The sequence below is a fragment of the Rutidosis leptorrhynchoides genome, chromosome 6, assembly GCF_046630445.1.
Source record: "Rutidosis leptorrhynchoides isolate AG116_Rl617_1_P2 chromosome 6, CSIRO_AGI_Rlap_v1, whole genome shotgun sequence".
In the NCBI taxonomy this organism is placed as follows: domain Eukaryota; kingdom Viridiplantae; phylum Streptophyta; class Magnoliopsida; order Asterales; family Asteraceae; genus Rutidosis; species Rutidosis leptorrhynchoides.
This window is the reverse complement of record NC_092338.1, coordinates 116,520,306-116,535,481: the sequence shown is the minus strand read 5'-3', so window position 1 is coordinate 116,535,481 and position 15,176 is coordinate 116,520,306.

Sequence of the window (15,176 nt, the reverse complement as noted above, 5' to 3'; positions counted from 1 at the left end):
TTCTTCGAATGTCTTACAAACTGATCTCGCCTTAAATAGTTGTGCCGAAGAATTCTGACCGACTCTAGACAAGATTTCATCAATCATGTCTCCGGGTAGGTCTCTTAAAATATTGGGTTGTCTATCCATTTTGTGTTTTTATACTGTAAAATAGACAAGAGTTAGATTCATAAAAAAAATACTTATTAATACAAGCAATTTTTACATATATCATAAAGCATAAGCACACTATATTACATATATTACACCACACGAATACAACTATCTTATTCCGACTCACTTGTTTCTTCTTCTTTGGTTTTGGTTTGTTTTGCCAAGTTTCTAGGGATATATGATGTTCCCCTAATACGAGCCGTCGTTTTCCACATTGGTTTAGAAAAACCTGGTGGTTTAGAGGTTCCCGGGTCATTGTTACAACTTAAGGACTTCGGGGGTTGACGATACATATAAAGTTCATCGGGGTTAGAATTAGATTTCTCTATTTTTATGCCCTTTCCCTTATTATTTTCTTTTGCCTTTTTAAATTCAGTTGGGGTAATTTCTATAACATCATCGGAATTCTCGTCGGAATCCGATTCATCGGAGAATTGGTAATCCTCCCAATATTTTACTTCCTTGGCGGAAACACCATTGACCATAATTAACCTTGGTCGGTTGGTTGAGGATTTTCTTTTACTTAACCGTTTTATTATTTCCCCCACCGGTTCTATTTCTTCATCCGGTTCCGATTCTTCTTCCGGTTCCGATTTTTCTTCCGGTTCCGACTCTTCTTCCGGTTCCTCTTCGGGAACTTGTGAATCAGTCCACGAATCATTCCAATTTACATTTGACTCTTCATTATTATTAGGTGAGTCAATGGGACTTGTTCTAGAGGTAGACATCTATCACATAATATCAAACGCGTTAAGAGATTAATATATCACATAATATCCACATGTTAAAAATATATAGTTTCCAACAAAATTTGTTAAGCAATCATTTTTCAAGTAAACACGGTCGAAGTCCAGACTCACTAATGCATCCTAACAAACTCGATAAGACACACTAATGCAAAATTCTGGTTCTCTAAGACCAACGCTCGGATACCAACTGAAATGTCCCGTTCTTATTGATTAAAAACGTTCCATATTAATTGATTTCGTTGCGAGGTTTTGACCTCTATATGAGACGTTTTTCAAAGACTGCATTCATTTTAAAACAAACCATAACCTTTATTTCATTAATAAAGGTTTAAAAAGCTTTACGTAGATTATCAAATAATGATAATCTAAAATATCCTGTTTACACACGACCATTACATAATGGTTTACAATACAAATATGTTACAACAAAATAAGTTTCTTGAATGCAGTTTTTACACAATATCATACAAGCATGGACTCCAAATCTCGTCCTTATTTAAGTATGCGACAGCGGAAGCTCTTAATAATCACCTGAGAATAAACATGCTTAAAACGTCAACAAAAATGTTGGTGAGTTATAGGTTTAACCTATATATATCAAATCATAATAATAGACCACAAGATTTCATATTTCAATACACATCCCATACATAGAGATAAAAATCATTCATATGGTGAACACCTGGTAACCGACATTAACAAGATGCATATATAAGAATATCCCCATCATTCCGGGACACCCTTCGTATATGATATAAATTTCGAAGTACTAAAGCATCCGGTACTTTGGATGGGGTTTGTTAGGCCCAATAGATCTATCTTTAGGATTCGCGTCAATTAGGGTGTCTGTTCCCTAATTCTCAGATTACCAGACTTTATAAAAGGGGCATATTCGATTTCGATAATTCAACCATAGAATTTAGTTTTACGTACTTGTGTCTATTTTGTAAATCATTTATAAAACCTGCATGTATCCTCATCCCAAAAATATTAGATTTTAAAAGTGGGACTATAACTCACTTTCACAGATTTTTACTTCGTCAGGAAGTAAGACTTGGCCACTGGTTGATTCACGAACCTATAACAATATATACATATATATCAAAGTATGTTCAAAATATATTTACAACACTTTTAATATATTTTGATATTTTAAGTTTATTAAGTCAGCTGTCCTCGTTAGTAACCTACAACTAATTGTCCACAGTTAGATGTACAGAAATAAATGGATAAATATTATCTTGAATCAATCCATGACCCAGTGTATACGTATCTCAGTATTGATCACAACTCAAACTATATATATTTTGGAATCAACCTCAACCCTGTATAGCTAACTCCAACATTCACATATAGAGTGTCTATGGTTGTTCCGAAATATATATAGATGTGTCGACATGATAGGTCGAAACATTGTATACGTGTCTATGGTATCTCAAGATTACATAATATACAATACAAGTTGATTAAGTTATGGTTGGAATAGATTTGTTACCAATTTTCACGTAGCTAAAATGAGAAAAATTATCCAATCTTGTTTTACCCATAACTTCTTCATTTTAAATCCGTTTTGAGTGAATCAAATTGCTATGGTTTCATATTGAACTCTATTTTATGAATCTAAACAGAAAAATTATAGGTTTATAGTCGGAAAAATAAGTTACAAGTCATTTTTGTAAAGGTAGTCATTTCAGTCGAAAGAACGACGTCTAGATGATCATTTTAGAAAACATACTTCCACTTTGAGTTTAACCATAATTTTTGGATATAGTTTCATGTTCATAATAACAATCATTTTCTCAGAATAAAAACTTTTAAATCAAAGTTTATCATAGTTTTTAATTAACTAACCCAAAACAGCCCGCGGTGTTACTACGACGGCGTAAATCCGGTTTTACGGTGTTTTTTGCGTTTCCAGGTTTTAAATCATTAAGTTAGCATATCATATAGATATAGAACATGTGTTTAGTTGATTTTAAAAGTCAAGTTAGAAGGATTAACTTTTGTTTGCGAACAAGTTTAGAATTAACTAAACTATGTTCTAGTGATTACAAGTTTAAACCTTCGAATAAGATAGTTTTATATGTATGAATCGAATGATGTTATGAACATCATTACTACCTTAAGTTCCTTGGATAAACCTACTGGAAAAGAGAAAAATGGATCTAGCTTCAACGGATCCTTGGATGGCTCGAAGTTCTTGAAGCAGAATCATGACACGAAAACAAGTTCAAGTAAGATCATCACTTGAAATAAGATTGTTATAGTTATAGAAATTGAACCAAAGTTTGAATATGATTATTACCTTGTATTATAATGATAACCTACTATAAGAAACAAAGATTTCTTTAGGTTGGATGATCACCTTACAAGATTGGAAGTGAGCTAGCAAACTTGAAAGTATTCTTGATTTTATGTAACTAGAACTTGTAGAATATATGAAGAACACTTAGAACTTGAAGATAGAACTTGAGAGAGATCAATTATATGAAGAAAATTGAAGAATGAAAGTGTTTGTAGGTGTTTTTGGTCGTTGGTGTATGGATTAGATATAAAGGATATGTAATTTTGTTTTCATGTAAATAAGTCATGAATGATTACTCATATTTTTGTAATTTTATGAGATATTTCATGCTAGTTGCCAAATGATGGTTCCCACATGTGTTAGGTGACTCACATGGGCTGCTAAGAGCTGATCATTGGAGTGTATATACCAATAGTACATACATCTAAAAGCTGTGTATTGTACGAGTACGAATACGGGTGCATACGAGTAGAATTGTTGATGAAACTGAACGAGGATGTAATTGTAAGCATTTTTTTAAGTAGAAGTATTTTGATAAGTGTATTGAAGTCTTTCAAAAGTGTATAAATACATATTAAAACACTACATGTATATACATTTTAACTGAGTCTTTAAGTCATCGTTAGTCGTTACATGTAAGTGTTGTTTTGAAACCTTTAGGTTAACGATCTTGTTAAATGTTGTTAACCCAATGTTTATAATATCAAATGAGATTTTAAATTATTATATTATCATGATATTATCATGTATGAATATCTCTTAATATGATATATATACATTAATGTCTTTACAACGATAATCGTTACATATATGTCTCGTTTAAAAATCATTAAGTTAGTAGTCTTGTTTTTACATATGTAGTTCATTGTTAATATACTTAATGATATGTTTACTTATCATAGTATCATGTTAACTATATATATATCCATATATATGTCATCATATAGTTTTTACAAGTTTTAACGTTCGTGAATCACCGGTCAACTTGGGTGGTCAATTGTCTATATGAAACATATTTCAATTAATCAAGTCTTAACAAGTTTGATTGCTTAACATGTTGGAAACATTTAATCATGTAAATATCAATCTCAATTAATATATATAAACATGGAAAAGTTCGGGTCACTACACGCACTGGCCAAGGTCACGCAATTACTCATCCAGACATTAATGCGCCAGATTATGAAATCAAAGGACAAATTCTACACATGGTGACTAATCAATGCCAATTTAGTGGTGCGCCGAAGGAAGATCCAAATGAACATCTTCGTACCTTTAATAGGATCTGCACTCTATTTAAAATAAGAGAAGTTGAGGATGAACAGATATATCCCATGTTATTTCCCTGGACTTTAAATGGAGAAGCCAAAGATTGGTTGGAATCGTTACCTGAAGGGGCGATTGATACATGGGTCGTTTTAGTTGAAAAATTTCTTAAACAATTCTTTCCGGCATCTAAAGCCGTAAGACTTCAAGCAGAAATTGTTACGTTTACACAGAAGCCAAATGAAACTCTATATGAGGCGTGGACAAGATTTGGAAAGTTGTTGAGAGGATGTCCACAACATGGTTTAGACACCTGTCAAATAGTACAAATATTCTACCAAGGATGCGACATCACTACAAGGAAAGACATAGATATAGCAGCCGGTGGTTCTATTATGAAGAAAACCGAAACTGATGGTTACAAAATTATTGATAACACTGCTTCCCACTCACATGAGTAGCACCAAGAAAAAGATATCGTTAGATCATCTAAAGCAGCTAGAGCCGATTCTAGCCATGACTTAGATTCCATTTCCGCAAAGATAGATGCTGTCGAGAGACGAATGGAAAAGATGACTAAAGATATTCACTCAATACGAATTAGTTGTGAGCAGTGTGGAGGACCACATTTGACAAAAGATTGTCTCAGTATTGAATTAACAATGGAACAAAGAGAGAATATTTCATACATAAACCAAAGGCCTGGAAATAATTATCAGAATAATTATCAACCGCCAAGACCGATTTACAATCAAAACCAGAACTATAACCGAAATATTCCATACAACAACCAACAAGGTCCTAGCAATCAACAAGTATCCAATAATAATTACAATCAGCAAAGACCTAATTTTCAAAACAAACCACCACAACAAACCGATGATAAAAAGCTGAATTTAGAAGATATGATGACGAAGCTAGTTGAAACTCAAACGCAGTTTTTCACATCTCAGAAACAAACTAATGAACAAAATGCTCAAGTATTTAGAAATCAACAAGCTTCTATTCAAAATCTGGAACAAGAAGTAAGTAACCTAGCAAGGTTAATAGGTGAAAGAAAACCGGGAAGTCTACCTAGTGATACAAATGCTAACCCCCGGAATGAAACAGCTAAAGCCATTACCACAAGAAGTGGTACAACACTTAAACCACCTGAAATACCTGTAACTTCTGATGAAGCTATTCCTACTCCACAAGAACCTCAACCTAATAAAGATAAGGAAAAAGAACCGGTAGTTGAAAAGGTTAATGAAGATAACACAGCTAAGGATAAACCTTATGTTAAACCATACCAACCACCACTTCCTTACCCGAGTAAAATGAAGAAAGAGAAACTTGAAGCCGAGCAATCCAAATTCTTGGATATGTTTAAACAGATAAATGTAAATCTTCCTTTCATTGATGTAATTTCAGGAATGCCTAGATATGCTAAATTCTTGAAAGATCTAATCTCAAATAGAAAGAAAATGGAAGAACTCTCGGCTGTTACCATGAATGCTAATTGTTCAGCAGTACTGTTGAATAAGATACCAGAAAAATTATCTGATCCAGGAAGTTTCACAATTCCATATTTTCTGGGTAGTCTTAGTTCAATAGAAGCATTGGCAGACTTAGGTGCTAGTATAAATCTAATGCCGTATTCACTATACACTAAACTAGACCTTGGAGAATTGAAACCAACCAGAATAAGCATACAACTAGCCGATAGATCAATAAAATATCCTAGAGGGATAATGGAGAACATGCTAGTTAAAGTTGGTACTTTAGTATTTCCAGTAGATTTTGTTGTTCTGGACATGGAAGAAGATTCTCAAGTTCCTCTCATATTAGGAAGACCATTCTTAAATACGGCTAAAGCAATGATAGACGTGTTCGGTAAGAAACTGACCCTAAGTATAGAGGACGAGAGTGTTACCTTTTCAGTTGATAGAGCAATGCAACAACCGCAATCTGCAGATGATACATGTTATTATATTCAAACTATAGATGCACATGCAGAATTATTAGAAGAATTTCCAGAATTACAAGGAACAGGAGAATGTTCTTTAGGAGAAGGTAATGAACCAATTGATGAAGCTGAAATGTTAGCTACACTTATAGCTAATGGATATGAACCAACAACAGAAGAAATTCAAATGCTAAAAGAAGAAGACAGATATCGATACAAATCATCGATAGAAGAACCTCCGAAATTAGAGTTAAAGCCACTTCCAAACCATTTGGAATACGCTTATTTACATGGTGAATCTGAATTACCTGTAATAATATCGTCTTCTCTTACTGAAAATGAGAAATCACAACTCATTTCTGTGTTGAAAGCCCATAAACCGCATGGAAGATTCATGATATTAAAGGAATAAGTCCTTCGTATTGCACACATAAAATCCTTATGAAAGAAGGTCATAAAACGTATGTGCAATGCCAACGAAGACTAAATCCTAATATGCAAGATGTAGTTAAGAAAGAGATTATTAAACTGCTAGATGCAGGTCTAATTTATCCAATCTCTGATAGTCCATGGGTAAGCCCGGTTCAATGCGTGCCTAAGAAGGGTGGCATGACTGTCATTACAAATGAGAAAAATGAGCTTATTCCTACTAAGACTGTAACAGGATGGCGTGTGTGTATTGATTATAGAAAATTAAATGACGCCACCAGAAAAGATCACTTTCCCTTACCTTTCATTGATCAAATGTTGGAAAGATTAGCCGGAAATAGTTACTATTGTTTTCTAGATGGATTTTCCGGATATTTTCAAATTTCAATAGCACCCGAAGATCAAGAGAAAACCACATTCACGTGCCCTTATGGTACTTTTGCTTACAAACGCATGCCATTTGGACTTTGCAACGCCCCTGCAACCTTTTAAAGGTGTATGATGGCGATTTTTCACGACATGATAGAAGAATGCATGGAAGTTTTCATGGATGACTTTTCAGTCTTCGGTGATACATTTGAATCATGTCTAGTTAATCTGGAACGAATGCTTATTAGATGCGAACAATCAAATCTAGTACTTAATTGGGAGAAATGCCATTTCATGGTTAAAGAAGGCATCGTTCTTGGTCATAAAATTTCAAAAGAAGGAATTGAAGTGGATAGAGCTAAAGTAGATGTAATTGCTAAACTTCCACATTCCACCAATGTTAGAGGAGTTAGGAGTTTTCTAGGGCATGCCGGTTTTTACCGACGTTTCATAAAAGATTTTTCTAAAATTGCCACTCCTATGAATAAACTCCTAGAAAAGGATGCTCCATTCATCTTTTCAGATGAGTGTATCAAATCTTTTAATATTCTTAAAGAGAAACTCACTAATGCGCCGATCATGATAACACCAAATTGGAATCTACCATTTGAACTAATGTGCGATGCAAGTGATTTTGCAATGGGAGCCATTTTAGGACAAAGGATTGAAAAACGATTTCAACCTATATATTATGCTAGTAAGACGTTACAAGGAGCACAAACGAACTATACAACTACTGAAAAAGAACTCCTTGCTATTGTCTTTTCTTTTGACAAATTTCGATCATATCTCGTTCTAGCAAAAACGGTGGTCTATACCGACCATTCTGCTCTTAGATACCTATTTTCAAAACAAGATGCTAAACCAAGATTAATCCGTTGGATCTTACTCTTACAAGAGTTTGATATTGAAATCTGAGATAAAAGAGGAGCAGAAAATATCGCCGCTGATCATCTTTCTCATCTTGAAAATCCTGAATTAGAAGTTCTAAATGAATCGGCCATACAAGACAACTTTCCTGATGAATATCTATTAAAGATAGATTATAAAGAAATTCCATGGTTTGCAGATTATGCAAACTACTTAGTTTGTGGATTCCTTGAAAAAGGATTATCGTACCAAAGACGAAAGAAATTCTTCAGTGATATAAAACACTATTTTTGGGAAGATCCACATCTGTTTAAAAGTTGTCCCGATGGAATAATACGCCGATGTGTATTTGGAGATGAAGCTAGTAAAATATTAAACCATTGTCACACAGGACCAACAGGAGGGCATTATGGGCCTCAACTAACAGCAAGAAAAGTTTATGATGCTGGATTCTATTGGCCTACAATTTACAAAGACGCACACCTTCTTTGCAAATCCTGTGATGCTTGTCAAAGGGCCGAAAAAATAAGTCAACGTGATGAAATGCTACAAAATGTCATCCAAGTATGTGAAGTATTTGACATTTGGGGTATTGACTTTATGGGTCCATTTCCAAAATCTCATAATAATCTATATATACTCGTAGCCATTGATTATGTATCTAAATGGGCGGAAGCACAAGCTCTCCCAACTAACGATGCACGAGTTGTAGTCAACTTTTTAAAACGTCTTTTTGCAAGGTTTGGAACACCGAAAGCTTTAATAAGTGATCGGGGTACTCATTTTTGTAATAATCAACTTGAGAAAGTTCTTAAAAGATATGGAGTAACTCATAAAATCTCCACCGCATATCATCCACAAACAAGTGGACAAGTTGAAAATACAAACCGAGCTTTAAAACGTATTCTAGAGAAAACTGTAGGATCAAATCCGAAGGAATGGTCCATTAAATTGGAGGATGCACTCTGGGCTTTTAGAACAGCCTACAAAACTCCAATTGGAACCACACCTTTTAGACTTGTTTATGGAAAAGCATGTCATCTTCCAGTAGAAATTGAACACAAAGCATTTTGGGCTTTGAAGACATGTAATCTTGATTTACATGAAGCCGGACGTCTACGATTAAGTCAACTAAATGAATTAGAAGAATTAAGACATGAAGCATACGAAAATTCGTTAATCTATAAAGAAAGAACGAAGAAATGGCATGATAAAAGAATCAGAAGTTCAAAAGAATTTAAAGAAGGAGACAGAGTTCTTCTTTTCAATTCACGATTCAAGCTATTTCCTGGAAAATTGAAATCAAGATGGTCTGGACCATTCATAGTCAAAAGAGTTTTCCCATACGGAACGATAGAATTAATAAATTCAAATGGGATTGAATTTAAAGTTAATGGTCACAGAGTTAAACACTACATAGATAGTCCAATGGAATTCGATGATGAAGTTAATCACAATTTCGACACCACAGCTAACTAAGTGTGGGGAGAATCAAGTCTTTAAAGGATAATATGTATTTCTGTTAGAGTTAGATTGTCTGTTTTCATGTAGTTCTCGAAAATGGAACCCGAATGGTCTTTCCCTAGCAGACCCTAAAGAACTAGTCTTCTCCTCCCATTCTGAATTTTTATTTTTTTTAGGTTTTTACAAAATGAAGACTGTCTGTGAACTAAACCATGGTCTAATGCTACATGCTTTGATCACTGAACGTAATAATGACACACTTCCGAGTGAAATAGTATCAGTAATCAGAGAAAGATTGGACGGAGTTAGAAAAGAATCCAGATGCGAAGATAATAAGTTAAAATTTGGTAAAGGAAAATCAAAATCCGCAGCGAAAAGAAGAGCTCGACACCTAGAAAGATGTCACAAATGCGGAAAATGATCACATGGAGGTAAATGTTCAAATAATCAAACCAAATACCGAATTTGTTACTTTATGCAGAGACGGACCGTTCGTATGTTTAGAATAAAAAACACTGAATGCTCGAGGTTATGCCTATGTAGCCATGGAAAACCAATTAAACCGACTATCTTATGAATGGGATAGATCATATAACTAAGAAATCTATTTCACAGGTAAGCCTGTACAGTCTTTATTTTTATTTTTAACCTTTTGATAATAAACGCTAATTTGTTCGCTATAAAGTATTAAATTGGTATTGAATAAAATTAGGTTTGGCGACCGAAATTATTGATATCATTCAAAAATTTATTACATCACTGCGAAGTTTAACGTTTATTCTTAAGGTATAAATATCTTTAATCAATCAACCCAAAATATTTCAAAAATTCGTCATGAGTTAAATTAGGTCTTGGAACCGAAATTACTTTACCGAAAAGAGGGGCACATATTTTTGATAATATTTGATTGATTAAAGTAGGATAAAAAGCCAAAAAGATTTTTAATTTTATTTTTACCATGTTTTTAAAATTAATATATAAATCTTAAATTAATATTGTAAACTTTGTAAAAACAATATATTTAAAATTGTAAATATTTGAAAAATTAATATAAGTTTGGTGTGAATTTATAATATGAATTTTTAAATTAAGTTTGGTGTGAATTTTTAATTTTTAAAATATGAATTTTATTTTTATGCATTTCAAATTTTAAGTTTGGTGCGAATTTTTAATATTAATTTTGAATTTTATATTTAAATTGTGTGAATTTAAAAACGAAAATTTACTTTATCTCATTAAGTTAAAAATATGATTTTTAAAATTCGTCGTGAGTTGAAGACTAGGTCTTTGAACCGAAATTGCTTTACCCGAGGGAGGGACGAGAACTTTTATTATCATTATTTTTAATCTTATTGAATTAAAGTATGCCAAAAACATTAAAAAACCCAAAAATCTTAGCTTTTAAAACAATCGCTACAAAAAGACAAATTTTAAAATTTTGTCGAAGGACGGACTAGGACATCGATCCGAAACGACCTCGTCCTAAATAACAAGGGAAACAAAATTTTAAAATTAATTACTTAATTGTTTCAATTAGTATAAGATGATAAAAAAAAAAAAAAAAAACAAACTCCGCGACTCGCGGAGTTTGTAGGTTTAAACCTCGCGACTCGCGGAGGGACCGAAATACAGGAAAAAAAATAAAACGCAAAGAACTGATCAGTCCACACCACAACTCAAACATACAGCGAAAATACTCCGAAAAAACCCGCAAAAACACCTCCAAAATCACAATTTTTAACCGTTAATCATCAAATCTTTTACTAAAATCATGTTGAGAAGGATGCTATCAAGGAATTACTCAAGAAAAACGGTAAATTTCTACACCTAAACAATATTTAATCCGAAAATTAGTGTTCATTGAGCAATTTTTTCCCCAATTTGATTTTGATGCTTTTTAGTGTAATTACGCTTAAATTATTTATGTATTATGCTTGTATAACCTAGATTGATGCTATTTAACATGATTAGAAGCCTTAAACTTCAAATTTTGAGTAATCTAGGGTTTGTGTTCTTGAGCAAATTTAGGGCTTTTTGATATAAACAGGTTATGGCCGATTTTTGTCATGAATTGTTGCTAAATTAAGTAGTGTAACATGTTTAGGTAGTTAAATGATCCAAACTTTGAGCCTAAACATAATTTTGAGAATTAAAGTGGACTTTTTCAAGTATAAAAATTCATGAACTTGATTTTTGAGAGATAATGCCATTTGAAACTTGTTTAATTGCTAGTAATGATTATTTTGATATGTTATTTGAGTAAAATACTTATGAAATTGGCGAACATTTTCGTATATGCTTATTTGAAAAAGTGTCGATTTGATAAAAATATGAAAATGAGCTTAAGTTTGATATAAATTGATCATGTCATTATAATTATTTTGATTGATGATTTTGCTGACACTAATGCATATTTGGATGCACAAAAATTGTGTTTGATGTGTTTTGCAGACTGAAAGGGGTGAATTTTCATCCCAAGCTCGCAATGCTCCTGCTGAGAATGCGGAACAACAGGAGGTGGATAACTACTACAAGCAAGATATAGCTCATCCAGTCATGACATTTTCTGATATGCACTTGGAAGATTTGCACCCGAACCTGAGATTTGACAGACTTTGGATAGATTATCCAAAATACCAAAGGGGTTTGCATACTCTTCATTCCAAAGTTGTTGAGGTACCGAGGGTTATAGAATGGGGACCATTAGAAGCTGTAGAATTGGCCGGGCCAATTAGGGAATTACTTGCACAGAGGTATGGTAATTCTACTTTTAATGACTGGGTACGTTTATTCACCATGCGTAGACCTGTATATAAAGTATGGTGTGAAGAATTGTTGTGTAGTATAGAATTAAATGATCGGGTAGCTAGTTTAACCGATCGATCTTTTATTAGATTTTTGTTAGGAGGTTCGATGCGCCACATGTCTTTACTAGACATGGCTCAGGCTTTACGTATATATACGCCTAAGGAGTTAGCATCTGCCGATTGTAGAGGGTTGATACTAAATGGTAGAAAGATAGATGAAAATTTTGATACACATGGTGTATGGAGTCAAATGATAAGCCATCACCGATTCAAAGGGGGAAATTACTCTTATTTGGATATAGATAGAGCTGAATTAAGAGTGATTCATAGGTTTTTAGCTAATTCGATTACACAAAGAGGTAAGAACAAGGAAAAGGTAAATGAACAGGATTTGTTTTACCATATGTGTATTCGAGACCCACAAAGCACTGTAAGTATACCTTATTGTGTGGGTTATTATTTATCAGCTATGGTTAGGGGGATGAGACCGCATAGCATAATAGGAGGTGGTATTTTTATTACTTTGATTGCTGAATATCTCGGTGTGGATATAAGTCGGGGGGGATTATTAGTCGAAGAACCAGAACCCCGCGATACAATAGGTTTAAATGTACACCATGGTGCGAAAGTTTTGAAGAGGCGAAATAACGCCGCAGTACAATACCATGGTAGACATCCACAGGTTGAGAGAAACCAACAACAAGGTAATGTAGGAGGGGAAAATGAAATGCAAGAAATGCAAAGGTTTATAGCTTCACAGGAGTACAAAAATGCTAGACAGAGAGCATTTGAAGATTGGCAAGTTCATCAAAACCAAATCATAGCTCATTGCCAACATATAGGTAGAAACTATATTCCTACTCCAAAACCCATATTCCCTCCCTGGTCTATAGAGATGCAACCACCGTATCCTACGTATAACCCTGCCGAAGCATTTTATAGCACCTATGGTTATGCATGGAACCCCTATTGGTATCAGTATCATCCCTAGTCTACTTAGTTTTATTTATTTTGTAATTTGTAATGTTGATACGTTTAATACTTATGTTAATATTGTAATAGTTTTTATAATTTTCTAACTTTTATTCTTAGATTTTAATAATTTTTGAATGTGGGGTAATATACCAAACTTCAAAAATATGTATATATGTTTGCAGTTTATCTTATGTACACAACAGGGTAAAACAACGTATTTTCAAAGACTGGCATTAAGTTCAGCAAAAGCAACTAATTTTGACGACAAGATGCAAAATATATGTGAAATAACAACAAGACGGAATGAACAAATGATGTGCACCATTTATCATTCAGCAAACAAACGCCAATATGTTTGGAAACTTTGGTAAAATTTAATCATTTTCACACAAATCACCCTCAATAATTTAAATTGTTACTGATTTCTTGCAAATGAGGGCATTGCAAGATCTTAAGTGTGGGAAGGGGTTAAATTCTTTCTGATTTTAAAATTTTTATCTTAAACACTGGGTTACCATTAAAAATACTAGTAAAGCAGTAGTTGTATTAGAATCTAGTGCTCTCTGATAATAAAGAACACCCCTAGTCTTATATACTGACTACCCAATTCTAGTAAAATTTTTCAAAATTTTCAATTAAATGAACTCAAAATCATGTTTATACATATTTATGAACGATAAAACTAGGTTTTAACACCGAAATTATTGTAACCTCGAAAAGGACATAAATTGAGAAACAAATCAAAATGTTAAAATTCATTTAAAATGGAATAGAGGACAATAAGAAGGAAAATAAAAGCCAAGTGTGGGAAAATTCTCCAAGTTTCACATATTTTTGTACAAATAACTGAAAATACTTTTGCTTTGGACTAAACTAAAAAGTTTTACCTGATTTACTGTAAGAAAGATGGATCTACACGATGAATCAATTCCATCATTAAAAGGAAGTAAAGTCTTCCGAAAAAGACACGCGCTTCTTGATTTAGGTCAAGAAGTTGTCGTCCAGACCAGCTGTAGGTTGACGAAAAATCTAGAAAAGTCATCACTAAAATCAGCAGGAAATCCACGGACCTCAGCATTAAACAGGGTCGCCAAGTGGTCAGATTTATCCTAACCATGAGAAGGATTTATCTCGTAAAATGGGGGGCACCATGCAAATTAGCTAGATAAGACTAATGAATCAAATCCCCAGAAAGGATAATCTCCTTAAAAGATCAAAAATCAGCTTTTAAGCCTGATATTACTCAATCCTTGAGATTGACCTTAAAGATTGATAATTACAAACTCATGGAATTCAATGATATCTAAACTCGAGCTTGAACGAGAAAAATATTTTGATCAAAATTACAAACCGATTTGTTTTCTGAAAACCCTATTTTCAATGCGTTCATTACCATTGAACGTAAAATCCTAGGAATTCACCTGGAATTCATTAGGTCACCTGAACTAAATCGGGTGTCAACCGTAAGAACGGTGGTTGCATAGTGGTCAAAGACAGGACCTTGTGCCAGACCGAAAAATCATAAGGGTGAGCTTTACTATTGCTCCTACCAAGGATAGTAATTGCGTCCGACACATTATAGACCATAATTAAAAGTATGTCAGGGGACATTGCCTTAACAGTTGCTTGTTCAACGCTTTCCTTTACAACCGGACGGTAGTTTACCGAAAGGTAATATACGGGACAAGTAAACTGGACGTGTTGCTTTCCAAATACAAGGTTAGCAAGTGGGTGACACAAAACCGCAAGTTTTGAGCTAAAATTTTCAAATCTGAAACCCACCAAACCCACAAAAAGAATTTGCAAACACCGGTAAAGGGTTATTCCGAAAAACTTATCTA